The following is a 14,244-nucleotide window of genomic DNA, read 5'->3' as shown; positions in this document are numbered from 1 at the left end:
ATCCACCACCCCTCTCCCCTTCGATCGGTCAGCCAACCCACCTAACTCCAAAAAACACCTTTCCCCCTAACCCCCCCAAACAAAGAAAACCCAGTTAACCTAAGCATGCTATCTTGCCCCACCAACCAGACAGAACCCCCCCCACCCCCAGCTACCAGCCACAGCCCCCCTCTCACATTGCTCCCATTAACTAGCATAACTGCAAAAATGGTTACCCCCACTTGGAAAACAAAGAAAAGAACCCTCCCAGAACAAGCCCAAGCAGTCCCTTATCCCACTTCCCCATCCAACATATACATACTAGGAAGAATGAACCCTAACCCCCCTTGACAAGACAACTGACCAAACCCCCATAAGAAAGAAAAATGAAACTCAGAATAACAAAAACATCAAACCTGGTAAGAAACAGACATTTGAACCTGCAAACATTAAAAAAAACCTCCATTACTGCGCATAGCCACAATCAGATCTCTCTCCAGACCATTCTTCCTCATGGAGGCATTCACCTCCTCTGGCGTATTGAAATAATGGTCTCTGTCCTTAAATGTGACCCACAATTTCATCAGGTACAGCATTCCAAACCATTCTTTGCTCTTGAAGAGTGCTGTCTTGTCTTTGTTCAACAAAGCTCGAAATTTAGCCAGATCAGCCCCAATATCCTGATAAAGTCGAATGGAGTGTCCCTCCCAGCTACAGTCTCATGTGGCCTTCATCAATTTAAAATTTGCTCCTTGTCCAAATGCTTGTGTAGACGGACGATTACCGCCCACGGCAGATCCCCGGACCTCGGCTTCTGGCGCAGTGACTGGTGGGCCCGGTCCACCTCAGGGGTTTCACGAAGACGCCCTCCCCGACCAACTTCCCAGACATCTTCGCCATTTACTCGGTGGTGCTCGTACCTTCAATTCCCTCTGGTAACCCGACTATCCTCAGGTTCTGACGCCTGGACTGGTTCTCCTGATCGACCACCCTGACCTTCAAGACTTGGTGGGCCTCAGCCAACATTGATACTTTTAGCTCTAAAGATACAATCAGTCGCTGTGGTCCGAGACCGCCGTCTCCACCTCCCGAATCGTCGCGTCCTCTGACTCCAACCGCTGCTCTACCCTTTCCATCGCCACATGAAGGGGAGGTACTGCCACATCAATCACCTTAGGCAGGTCTTCCCACATGCCTGCCTATGCTTCTGGAATTCTCCCACGATTAATTCCATTAACTTCTCTGTCAGCAATTGAGAGGGCGGGACTGCACGGCGAGGTCCGCCATATTCTCTTTCACTCCGCCACGAGGTTCCTCTGAATCTGCAGCAGGGGTTTTATTTGATTTTTGCCTCATGCTATATTTTGATTTGAATTATTATTGTCGCATGTATTAGTATACAGTGAAAAGTATTGTTTCTTGCATGCTGTACAAACAATGCATACCGTACATAGGGAAGGAAGGAGAGACTGCAGAATATAATGTTACAGTTATAGCAAGGTGTAGAGAAAAGATCAACTTAATACGAGGTAGGTCCATTGAAAAATCTGATGGCTGTAGGGAAGAAGCTATTCTTGAGTCGGTTGGTACGTGACCTCAGACTTTGGTATCTTTTTCCTGACGGAAGAAGGTGGAAGAGAGTATGTCCGGGGTGCGTGGGGTCCTTAATTATGCTGGCTGCCTTTCTGAGGCAACGGGAAGTGTAGAACAGAGTCATTGGATGGGAGGCTGGTTTGCATGATGGGCTGGGCTACATTCACAACCTTTTGCAGTTTCCTGCTGTCTTGGGCAGAGCAGGATCCATACCAAGCTGTGAGACAACCAGAAAGAATGCTTTCTATGGTGCATCTGTAGAAATTGGTGAGAGTCGTAGGTGATTCCACAGAGAAGGAGAAACCAACAAACTTCAATTATTTCAACTTTCTTTCCATCACAATGCCCGTTTTCTGGGTAAAAAGGGCCAAAAATCAAGTGCTGACAAATCCCAAATTTCTTTACCCGTCAGTCTGGCCTCAATAAAAGTCGAGATGGATTTGCAGGTACAGCATTAGTTATTTTATTTGACTTGCAAGTCTTTCTTAATTCACAGCGGTACAAAGCACATCTTGCTTTGTACACCTCCGGAATCAAGTGAGTCTGTAGGACAAAGGGATCTCTACTAATAACACAAATGGCATCAAGTTTCACATACACGATTCCCATAGGTCATCCTATACCCCTCCTGACCTGGCCATCCATCCTAATTGGCTCACTTCCAATCCCTTCCTCTGGCCCCCTATTACCCAGCATCCTTTTCCCCTCCGTATATGGACACAGCTCCTCCTTGCTTTGCCATGCGGTCTGAAATCCTTTGTCTGTGAACTCACCAGGATGAGACTGGCCTATCTCTACATTACAGTAACTAATATCTCTAAAGTAACTATTTTATATCACATTCGTCAGGGCCACGTTATGCATGACCACTCAACTCATGGCCCCACCAGAAGTCTATAGAATAACTTCTTAATGAGTGGCATTTATATATCGCCTTCAAGTTATTCATGTTATATCAATATTCATTTTAATGTATTTTTATTCACATTGGCAGCTCCCTATAATAGGGAGCATTTTCACATCAGGTGATAGTTTAGGGATTTGCATTCACATCTTGGAATTTTGTGTATAATTTACTACTAACAAGTGGATCTGAATGTGTTTCCATCTACTTTCTTCCCTTCTATAGGGAAGCACCTGGCCTACACTCAGCACCTCCACATGAAATATTGTGTTGGGAACTCCCCTGGTGGTGTTCCAAATATGACACAATATATTGAATCTTCAGTTTTTGTTGGCGCTATGCCACCCTTAAACATTGCTTATGAATTCTCTTGTCAGACGTGAAGGTGTAAAGTCCTTCAAGGATGTTTCATTGCCGCAATTCCTACTGTCATCAGTTCTTATTTAGAAGTCAATATGGATGTTAAGTGGGAATGACGGCATTATACTTATTTCACACTAAAGGCAGAGGTTTAACCGCATCAGATGGTATTGTATTCTGAGTCTTTTATTTGAGGTTGCATCAAGCAATGACTGGAGTGAAAATTTGAAAAGTTATAAGCAGATTAGCTCAAGGGTGAGTTCTCCAAGGTGACCCAAATTCTTCGCCAAGTGAACCATTAGGTCAAGTGGGAATTTAAGTGTAAAACAGTGTAACCTGCTCGGCAGAAGGGAGGGAAAGTTTAGATAGGGATTAAAATTGCATGGAAGTACAATCATGAAGGTTTGTAGTGGAAAAATACATTCCAGAGAAGAGAACATGACCTTGAAAAATATTCCAAAAATGTTTGAGTAAACAGTGGGGAAACTAATACATGTCCCAGGAATGAGAATGGAATCAATCAATTAACATACTTATGTACCATAAAAGACATGATTAAAGTAAGGCTAAAATGATACAAAACAGGATGCAATTAGGATGTGCTCTTTTGATGGCACCACCTTAGTTGGTGGGGTCAGTAGAAGGGCACCTCATTTGCAGCAGGGTCAGCAGGTGTTAGTGCCATCATGCATGCATCTCAACAGCTGGCCATCTTTTTGAGGACTGGTCAAGGGACCCAGTCATCATAACCCGCTGCCCGCTCCCCCCCGCCCCGCCACTACCCCCCGACCTTCATTAAAGTTCACACCAGCTACTCCTTGGTTCCCCATTTCCATTGTCAGAACAATTATCCTGGCCAGGCACATATCATCCACCTCATAACCTTATGTTCAACAACCTGGTAGGTCCCACTTCCATGCTTCAAATGCAAACCCCTTTCTATCAGGAAATGTTAACACTCCAAAGCTTAAAATGAGAAACAAATACAGCGATGAAAGATAGTGCTGATGTAAACCAGATCCAACTTGCCCAATGGATGTGGTTTTGAATGGTTATCAATTCTTGTTTTTCTTAATTTCTCTCTTTGGTTGGTTCTGTATGACTTTATCTCTCTGAGACCACAACCTTCAATACATTTGTTACACACCAGAAAATTAATTACTCAATTGATGGTGTCAACTGTCAACTTTAAAACACAAAGTGAGGAAGAGCGCTTGTGGTTATTGTCCTATCCAACGGTGTTATAACTCCCACTGGACCCAGGGGGATGACCCCATTAATCTTCCCGCGGGCCACATGGGAATGAGCACCTCCGCTGAGGGGTGGGGGCCCATTAGCGGGCTAATTAACTCAGTACCATAAAAGCTGGCCCAGGTAGGAACCAAGCTGCAGAGCACTCCTGACTGGTTCTGGGCTGCTACTAGTAAACACACTCTTATAGGAAATAAACCTTGGGCGGAATTTTCCGTTTCATAGACTAAGTCTTGTCGCCAGGACTGAATCGGTGGACTTCTAAAGTGGCGCTGGTCCCGGAGCAATTCATGATCTTTTAATGGGCTAGTACTGACAACATGCGGGACATGAGTTATTCCAATGAAAAATGGTGTCCAATTCAACAGGGTTGGGATTGGCACTCGAGAGGCGGACAAGCTGCAGGCACATATTAGCACTCCATTCCCCACACACACTCATCCCAGTCAACAGGATGGCAGTATGAAGAGCGGCACTCGGTTCGCAGTCACTGAGCTCGAGACCTTGCTGAAGGCTATGGAGTGCCGGGGAGTAGGATGGGAGGGGGGTCCGTGCCGGGGAGGAGGATGGGGGGGGTCCGTGCCGGGGAGGAGGATGGGGGGGGGCCCGTGCCGGGGAGGGGGGTGTGGGGTCCGTGCCGGGGAGGAGGATGGGTGGGGGGGTCCGTGCCGGGGAGGAGGATGGGGGGGGGGGTCCGTGCCAGGAAGGAGGATGGGGGGTGGGGCCCGTGCCGGGGAGGGGGATGTGGGGTCCGTGCCGGGGAGGAGGATGGGTGGGGGGGTCCGTGCCGGGGAGGAGGATGGGGGGGGTCCGTGCCAGGAAGGAGGATGGGGGGTGGGGCCCGTGCCGGGGAGGAGGATGGGGGGTCCGTGCCGGGGAGGAGGATGGGGGGTCCATGCCGGGGAGAATGATGGGTGGTCCGTGCCGGTGAGGTTTCCTGCTGGCCCCTGCCCCACCAACCTTCCTCTGGTGCCGGCGCGATCATTCAACTTGCCAGGGATGTCCGGTGTGTGGGATACACGGCATCCGTTGATTGGGAAATGGTGTCGTCAGTCCTGATCCCCTGGAGAGCAGGAGTCCGGAATTGCCACATGGGAGAGGGGTGCTCTGCTGGGAGATCGAGGTTCAGGATGGCCATCCTTTGGAGCTCCTGGACCCTGCATTCTGCACCCTCCCAGGATAAAGCTATCTACGGTCACTTTTTTCAGGTCCAGATCAGTTTCACTCAATAAGTATTCCTGTGTTGCTCTGTCTCTGATCCCACAAACCAACTGCTCTTGGAGCGCTTCTGATAATGCTGGCTCGAACTCTCAGAACTCGACGAGTATGCGCACCAACCCAGGAATTCCGCTATGGGTTTGTCCTGGTGTTGGGAAGCCATGTAAACAGCAAACGATTAGTGGCGGTTTTGGGTTGAAATGATTGCCGACCAGCATAACGAGTTCCGTGAACTGGCGGTTGTCAGGTGAGTCGGGTAAAGTTAAACTTTTGATAATGATGTAAGTCTTCGCACTGCAAACTGCGAGGAAGATGACCGCCTGTCTGTTGTCCCGACTATGTTTTTCAGACAAAAACATAATTTAATTTGCTCTATGCATTGGGCCCAATCCCCAGTCGCGGCGTCAAACACATCAAGCTTATCGATAAGTGGCATATCTGCTGCCTGAGCGGAGGCCTCCTGAGGCCTAATCAAGGTAGGCCCGGTCTGGAGGAAAATGGTGCCTCCTGCAGCTTCACTAACCCTTGTCGCCAGTGAAAAGTCTCAGGCAAGCGACTACTTGGAAGCAATGACTGTAGAAAAGTTTGGTTTTATTCTCCTCACTATACACTGCTCCAACTCCCCGAAGGGTCTCCCGGATCCGGCCCACACCCGAGTCAGGGTATTTATATCCCAGCAGTCCCTAGGAAAAGGGGGAGCTCCGCCCCCTCACCTGGGTAAATCGTACTCGGGTGAGGCCACAGGGCTTCTGATGTTGCCGATTCCTGGGCCTCCTGTCAAGTTATAAAACCCATCATATCAATAACTGAAATGAGCCTTTTGATTTGGTAAGTTCACTTCAATGTTCCGCGTATGGTTGGTAAATTGGGCCATACTCAAAATGCACTTCAATTTGCTCCAAAAATATGGAATACCAGACATGTAAGTACAGGTACATACTTATATACACTCAGTGGTACTCTCTGATTTATGGAACAGAGTGGGATTCCATTACATGCAATCATATTGTCTGGGTTACTGAAGTGACATTGTTTAATATGCTTTCCCCATTCTGCATCTTGCCTTATTGGGAAGGAAGGATTTGCATTCATATAATATTCAATCACATCTTTCATAACTTCCAATACCATGACTTTCTTTGCAATCCAGTCACGTAGATAATCCGAGCAGTCACTTTGTACAGAACAAAATCCCCAAAATATCAATGAATTTAATAGCCAATTGGCTTGTTTTGAGGGTTGAAGAAGAAATGTTGGTCAGGGCAGCAAAGAAACATGACACTCATGTTTGAATCGTGCCTTAAGACTTAAATACCAGAACAGGGAGATGCAGTCTTGGTAAAATGGGTTACTCAAAGGATAGCAACACTGACGCTGTAATATTATGCTGCGGTGTCAGTCTAGATTATGTGATCAAGTCCTGGGCCAGAATTTTATGCTCCCACCCCCATGAAATTGCATGGATGGGATTCCCCCACGATCCGGTCTGCCCTGACCTGGCTACAATTTTACATCGAGGCAGGTAGGCCTCAGACAGGAAACCCATGCTTGCCCCAATTAAGGAAGGATCATTTCCATCCCGGCTTCAATTTTTAGGCTGGTGGACCGATAATAGATTGTGAGGGAGAATCTTCATATCAGCACTTAGTTCCAGGCAGCTAGCTACAGTCTTCCGGCCACTGCAGCACTCCTTTCCAAATTACTGGAGAGCTGCCAACCAATCTGATTGGCCTGCTGCTCTACAAGGTCGGACTTTCTCTCCGTGACGGGCGGATGTTCTGCCTTCGCCAATCAACACTGGTTCGAGTCTGAAATGGCGTCGGCCTTGCTGGAGTCTGCGAGGTTGCACTTCCCAGGATGCCGAGCACCCGCCATCCTGAAGATTCAGGCCCTGAAGTACAGCTTGAATCGATATCCTTCAATTGTTCTTGAATTGATAGCCTTCGATTATTCTTACATATTCTGTCCTGATTGGTACAAGATGAAAAACCTTGATAGCGTGTCTCTTTTTTTTCAGCAATATTCAAGTCCAAAGGTGTGCTGGCTTGGTGGATTGGCCATGCTAAATTGTCCCTTAGTGTCCAGAGATTAGGTGGGGTTATGGGATAGGGCAGGAGATTGGACCTAGGTGTGTGCTCTTTCAGAGGGTCAGTGCAGACTTGATGGGCCAAATGGCCTCCTTCTGCACTACTGGAATTCTATGATTCTGTGATTCAAGCTCTGGACTACCAAGTGACTAAAAGTATAATTGACTTAATTTTAGAATTTTGTACCCAGGCCCAAGCCGTAAATAGCACTGTTTAAATTTAGAGCACATTTTCCACTATTCCATTCCAATAATAATGCAGATCTAAGAAACGTATTTTTTCAAAAATGTATTCATTTACCGGATCTGTATGGCGCTGGTTAAGCCAGCATTTATTGCCCAGCCCTAGCTGCCCTTCAGAAAGTGGTGGCGAGTTGCCTTCTTGAACCACTGCAGTCCCGGAGGGGTAGGTACACCCACTGTGCTGTTAGGGAGGGAGCTCCAGGATGTTGCCCCAGTGACAGTGAAGGAGCGGCGATATATTTCCAAGTCAGGGCGGTGAGTGACTTGGAGGGGAACCTCCAGGTGGTGGGGTTCCCAGGTATCTGCTGCTCTCGTCCTTCCAGATGGTAGTGGTCGTGGGTTTGGAAGGTGCTGTTGAAGGAAACTTGGTGAGTTACTGCAGTGCATCCTGTAGATGGTACACATTGCTGCCACTGTTCATCGAGGGTGGAGAGTTTGAATGTTTGTGGAAGGGGGAGCAATCAAGCGGGCTGCTTTGTCCTGGATGGTGTTGAGCTTCTAGAGTGTTGTTGGAACTGCACCCGTCCAGGCAAGTGGAGGGTATTCTATTACACCCCTGACTTGTGCCTTGTAGATGGTGGACAGACTTTGGGGGGTCAGGAGGTGAGTTACTCGCCGTAGGTTTCCTAGCCTTTGACCTGCCCTGGTAGCCACAGTATTGATGTGGCTAGTCCAGTTCAGTTTCTGATCAGTTTCTGATCAATGGTAACCTCCAGGACCTTGTTTGTGGGGGATTCAGTGATGGTAACGCCATTGAATGGCAAGGGGCGGTGGTTAGGTCCTCTCTTGTAGGAGATAGTCATTGCATGGCACTTGTGTGGCGCAAATGTAACTTGCCCCTCCTCAGCCCAAGCCTGGATATTGTTCATGTCTTGCTGCATTTGGTAATGGACTGCTTCATTATCTGAGGAGTCGCGAATGGTGCTGAACATTGTGCAGTCATCCGCAAATCTTCCCTCTTCTGACTTAATGATGGAAGTGAAGATGGTTGGGCCTAGGACTCTACAGTGATGTCCTGGAGTTGAGATGATTAACTTCCAACCACCACAACCATCTTCCTTTGTGCCAGGTATGACTCAAACCAGCGGAGGGTTTTCCCATTGACTCCAGTTTAGCTAGGGCTCCTTGATGCCTTACTAGGTCAAATGCTGCCTTAATGTCAAGGGCAATCACTCTCACCTCACCTCTGGCATTCAACTCTTTAGTCCCTGTTTCAACCAAGGCTGTAATGAGGTCAGAAGCCGGCAGAACCCAAACAAAGCATTTATGTATCATGGTGGGGGAGAGCGGACACTGATGGGGATGCGGGAAGGAAATGCTGGTGATACTTCCGTAGATGTTGGTGTGGGGGTGGTGGAATGCCTGCGAGGATTTTCGGGGGCGGGGGGGGGGGGGGGGGGGGGGGGAGAGGAATGTGAGGGGGTAGAATGTTGGCGAGGATTGTCAGAGGGGAGGACGGGGAGAGGAGAGCCCCTGATTCCTCCGCGATAGGGGCTGAGGGCCATTAGGTGGCAGTGCTGATTGGGGTGCCCTTTAAAGATGGCGCCTGAATCTCTGTGGAGCCGATTGCCAACTCTATCTGGCCTTGTCCTGCCAGGGTGCTGGCATAAACCACGTCACTCATTTTGTTTTCTGCAAGAGGCTCAAGGTCTGGTGAGAAACGTGAAGCTTGAGAGTTTCATGTCAGTTTTTAGTCTGAACCTGACACATAGCCAAATTCTGGTAAGATCCCGCCCTTTATCTCACCATTACCTGTCCGTACCTCTGCACTCTCTCTGACCCAATACACCATTCCCCTGCAATTCACTCTGCGGTTAGTAGAAATTTCCTCCAATTAAGTTCCGTTCCCTCGGGGCCGGGGCTGAGGGCGATGGCAACAGTGCCGCTCCTGATGTCCCCGGGGAATTATCTGGGGATTCCGGTGGTAGTAGCGACATTGAAAATCTGGAGGCAGTTGCGCCAGCACTTTAGGCTGGAGGCGGGGTCAAGGGAAATGCCGATTCGTGGGAATTATAGATTTGAGGCAGGGAAATGGGATGGGAGTTTTCTGAGGTGGGCGGAGAGGGGAGTCAGGGCATTAAAGGATTTATTTTTGGGGGGTCAGTTTGCGGGACTGAAGGAGCTAGGGACGAAATATGGGTTGGGGCAGGGGGAGATGTTTACCATAAGGCCAGAAGACATAGGAGTGGAAGTAAGGCCATTCGCCCCATCGAGTCCACTCCACCATTCAATCATGGCTGATTTCAACTCCATTTACCCGCTCTCTCTCCATAGCCCTTAATTCCTTGAGAAATCAAGAATTTATCAACTTCTGTCTTAAAGACACTCAACGTCCCGGCCTCCACCGCCCTCTGTGGCAATGAATTCCACAGACCCATCACTCTCTGGCTGAAGAAATTTCTCCTCATCTCTGTTCTAAAGTGACTCCCTTTTATTCTAAGGCTGTGCCCCCAGGTCCTAGTCTCCCCTGCTAATGGAAACAACTTCCCTACATCCACCCTACCTAAGCCATTCATTATCTTGTAAGTTTCTATTAGATCTCCCCTCAACCTCCTAAACTCCAATGAATATAATCTCAGGATTAGGTATATGCAGGTCCGAAATTTCGCTAGGAAGGAGATACAGAGCTTTCCGGTGGCGTTGGCCCCCACATTGTTGGAAGAGGTGTTCACGACAGGGGGAGTGGAGAGGGGGTGGTGTCGGCGATTTATGGGGTGATTCTGGGAGAATAGAAGGCATCACTGGAGGGGATTAAGACAAAGTGGGAGGAAAAGTTGGGGGAGGGCATGAAGGAGGGGCTCTGGTGTGAGGTTACCCGGAGGGTGAATGTTTCAATTTTGTGCAGGAGGTTGGAGCTGATACAGCTGAAGGTGGTGAATAGGGCGCACCTCACAAAGGCGAGGATGGGCCGACTCTTTGAAGGGGTATAGGATGCTTGTGAGCGATGCGTGGGAAGCCCCGCAAATCACTTTCATGTTTTGGTCCTGCCCAAAACTGGAGGGGTATGGGAGGGAAGTCTTCAGGGTAATCTCGAAGGTGGTGCATAAACCGGGTCTCTTGGAAGCCATAGTCGAGGTATCAGAACGACTGGGGTTGGAAGTGGGTGCGGAGTCAGATGTCTTAGCCTTCGCCTTGTTGATCGCCCAAAGGCGGGTCCTGTTGGGGTGGAGGTCAGCTTCTCCTCCCTGTGCCCTGGCGTGGCGGGGGGATCTGCTGGAGTTCTTAACATTCGAGAAAGTGAAGTTCGAGTTGAGGGGAAGAATGGAAGGGTTCTACAATTCATGGGTTTTCTTCATTATGTTTTTTCACGAATTGGATAGCATCGAACATTGGGGGGGGTGGGGGTTGGGGGTGTTTGGATTGTATATGTTGATGGTGATTATGTATGGGGTGATGGTGGATTCCTGATTCATTTTCTTTGATGTTTGTATTTAAAATGTTGAGGGTTGTATTTGTTACTGTTGATTGTTTGTTGGTGGGTGTAAATTTGGACGAAATTGTGAAAAAGGAGAATAAAAATATATTTTTTTAAATCCATTCCATGTCCACCGATTCCATCCTTATTCCCGGTCACTTTATGAGGTTGAACAAGACTGTTCACAGGCTTGCCGCTCTATTTGATCCGGACATGAGCATCTGACCACAGATTTGTACCATCGCGAAGATGGCTTACTTCCACCTCCTTAACATCACCCATCTCCTTACATACCACAGCTCATATAAAGTTGAAATCCTCACCCGTGCCTTTATTAATCCCCCCCCCACCAGGGTTGCTGCTGCTGCTGACCGACCTTCTTCTAACGCTCCGCGAGATATTCTAGGAATGGTTGCCACCACCTGTAAAACCCCTGCGCAGACCCTCTCAAAGCAAACTTAATTCTCTCCAATTTTATGAACCCCGCCATGTCATTAATCCAGGCCTCCAGGCTAGGGGGCTTCGCCTCCTTCCACAATAGCAAGACCCTTCGCCCGGCTACTAGGGACGCAAAGGCCAGAATTCCGGCCTCTTCCGCCTCCTGCACTCCGGCTCATCCATTACTCCAAATATTGCTAGTCCCCAGCTTGGCTTGACCCTGACTTTCACCACCTGGGATATTACTCCCGCCACACCTCTCCAGAACCCCTCCAATGCCGGGCATGACCAAAACATATGGACATGGTTCGCCAGGCTCCCTGAACATCTTTCATATCTATCCTCTACCCCAAAGAACCTACTCAGCCTCGCCCTCGTCAAATGCGCTCTGTGAACCACCTTAAATTGTATCAGACTGAGCCTGGCACACGAGGAGGAGGTATTAACCCTACCCAGGGCATCAGCCCATAGCCCTTCCTCAATCTCCTCCCCCAGCTCCTCCTCCCATTTACCTTTCAATTCTTCTACTAGCGCTTCCCCCTCTTCTTTCATCTCTTGGTATATTTCCGACACCTTGCCCTCCCCGACCCATACCCCCGAGATCACCCTATCTTGAACTTCTTGTGCCGGGAGCAATGGAAATTCCCTCACCTGTCGCCTCACAAAAGCCCTCACCTGCATATATCTAAATGCATTTCCCGGGGGTAACTCAAATTTCTCCTCCAGTGCCCCTAGGCTCGCAAATGTCCCATCAATGAACAGGTCCCCCATTCTTCTTATCCCCGCCCGATGCCAGCCTTGGAACCCCCCGTCCAACTTCCCCGGGACAAACCGGTGGTTACCCCTGATCGGGGACCACACTGATGCTCCCATTGCACCCCTATGCCTTATCCACTGGCCCCAGATCCTTAGTGTTGCCGCCACCACCGGGCTTGTGGTGTATTTTGTCGGCGAGAGCGGCAGCGGTGCCGTTACCAACGCCCCAGGCTCGTTCCTTTACAGGACGCCATCTCCATCCTCTTCCATGCCGCCCCCTCTCCATCCATGACCCACTTGCGGATCATCGCCACGTTTGCTGCCCAGTAGTAACTCCCTAGGTTTGGCAAAGCCAACCCTCCTCGGTCCCTATTGCGTTCCAAGAACCCTCTCCTAACCCTCGGGGTCTTATTTGCCCACACATACCCCATAATACTCCTACCTACTCTCTTGAAAAAGCCCTTGGTGATCACGATGGGGAGGCACTGAAACACGAACAAAAACCTCGGAAGGACCAACATTTTGACCGACTGCACCCTACCCGCCAACGAGAGCGGGAGCATGTCCCATCTTTTAAAATACTCCTCCATTTGCTCCACCACCCTCGTCAAATTCAGTTTATGTAGGGCCCCCCAACTTCTGGCTATCTGGATCCCCAGATACCGAAAACTCCTCTCCGCCCTCCTCAGCGGTAGGTCCCCTATCCCTCTTTCTTGGTCCCCTGCCTGTAATACAAAAAACTCACTCTTCCCTACATTAAGCTTGTAGCCCGAGGACTCTCCAAACTCCTTCAGAGTCTGCATGACCTCCACCATCCCCTCCATTGGGTCCGCCATGTATAGCAGCAGGTCATCCGCATATAGCGATACCCGATGCTCCTCTCCCCCGCGGACTATCCCCCTCCATTTCTTAGACTGCCTAAGTGATATGGCCAAGGGTTCGATCGCCAATGCAAACAACAGGGGGGACAGGGGGCACCACTGCCTCGTCCCTCGGTACAGCCGAAAGTACTCCGGCCTCCGCCGGTTCGTCACTACACTCGCCACCGGGGCGCTGTAAAGGAGCTTAACCCATCTAATAAACCCTCCCCCGAACCTAAACCTGCGCAATACCTCCCAGAGGTACTCCCACTCTACTCGGTCAAAGGCTTTTTCCGCGTCCATAGCTGCCACTATCTCTGCCTCTCCCTCCTCCGATGTCATCATTATCACGTTTAAGAGCCGCCGCACATTGGTATTTAACTACCTGCCCTTTACGAATCCCGTTTGGTCCTCGTGAATCACCCCCGGGACACAGTCCTCAATCCTAGTGGCCAGTACCTTCGCCAATAGCTTAGCATCCACATTGAGGAGCGAAATCGGCCTGTACGATCCACATTGCAGTGGATCCTTGTCTCGCTTTAGAATCAAGGAGATTGTCGCCTCCGACATTGTCTGGGGCAGGGTTCCCTCCTCTCTTGCCTCGTTAAAGGTCCTCACTAGTAGCGGGGCCAGCAGGTCCACATATTTTCTATCGAACTCCACTGGGAACCCGTCCGGCCCCGGGGCCTTCCCCGCCTGCATGCTCCCCAAACCCTTACTCAACTCCTCCAACCCAATTGGTGCCCCCAAACCAACCGCCTCCTGCTCCTCCACCCTCGGGAGCCCCAGCTGGTCCAGGAATTGCCTCAGCCCCCCTTCCCCCCCTGGGGGCTGGGATATGTACAGCTCTTCATAGAAGGCCTTGAATACCTTATTTATTTTCGTTGCACTTCGAACCGTGGCTCCCCTTCCATCTTTGATTCCCCCTATTTCCCTCGCTGCCGCCCTCTTACGGAGCTGGTGCGCCAGCATCCGACTAGCCTTTTCCCCGTACTCGTAGGTCGCCCCCTGCGCCTTCCTCCACTGTGCCTCCGCCTTGCCCTTGGTCAGCAGGTCAAACTCCGTCTGGAGCCGTCGCCTTTCCCCAAGTAATCTTTCCTCCGGGGCCTCTGCGTATCTCCTGTCCACTCGCAAGATCTCC

At 49.7% G+C, this 14,244-nt stretch overlaps 1 long non-coding RNA gene across 2 annotated transcripts in view; it reads left to right on the top strand.

Annotated features, from left to right (window-relative positions):
* LOC140429652 (uncharacterized) overlaps positions 1-14,244 on the top strand; it is a 258,994-nt gene that overhangs the window by 155,412 nt on the left and 89,338 nt on the right. The window lies entirely within an intron of this gene.

Source organism: Scyliorhinus torazame, chromosome 9 (assembly GCF_047496885.1).
Source record: "Scyliorhinus torazame isolate Kashiwa2021f chromosome 9, sScyTor2.1, whole genome shotgun sequence".
Classification (NCBI taxonomy): domain Eukaryota; kingdom Metazoa; phylum Chordata; class Chondrichthyes; order Carcharhiniformes; family Scyliorhinidae; genus Scyliorhinus; species Scyliorhinus torazame.
The sequence above is the reverse complement of the archived record's forward strand: the minus strand, read 5'-3'. Positions and strand labels throughout refer to the sequence as shown.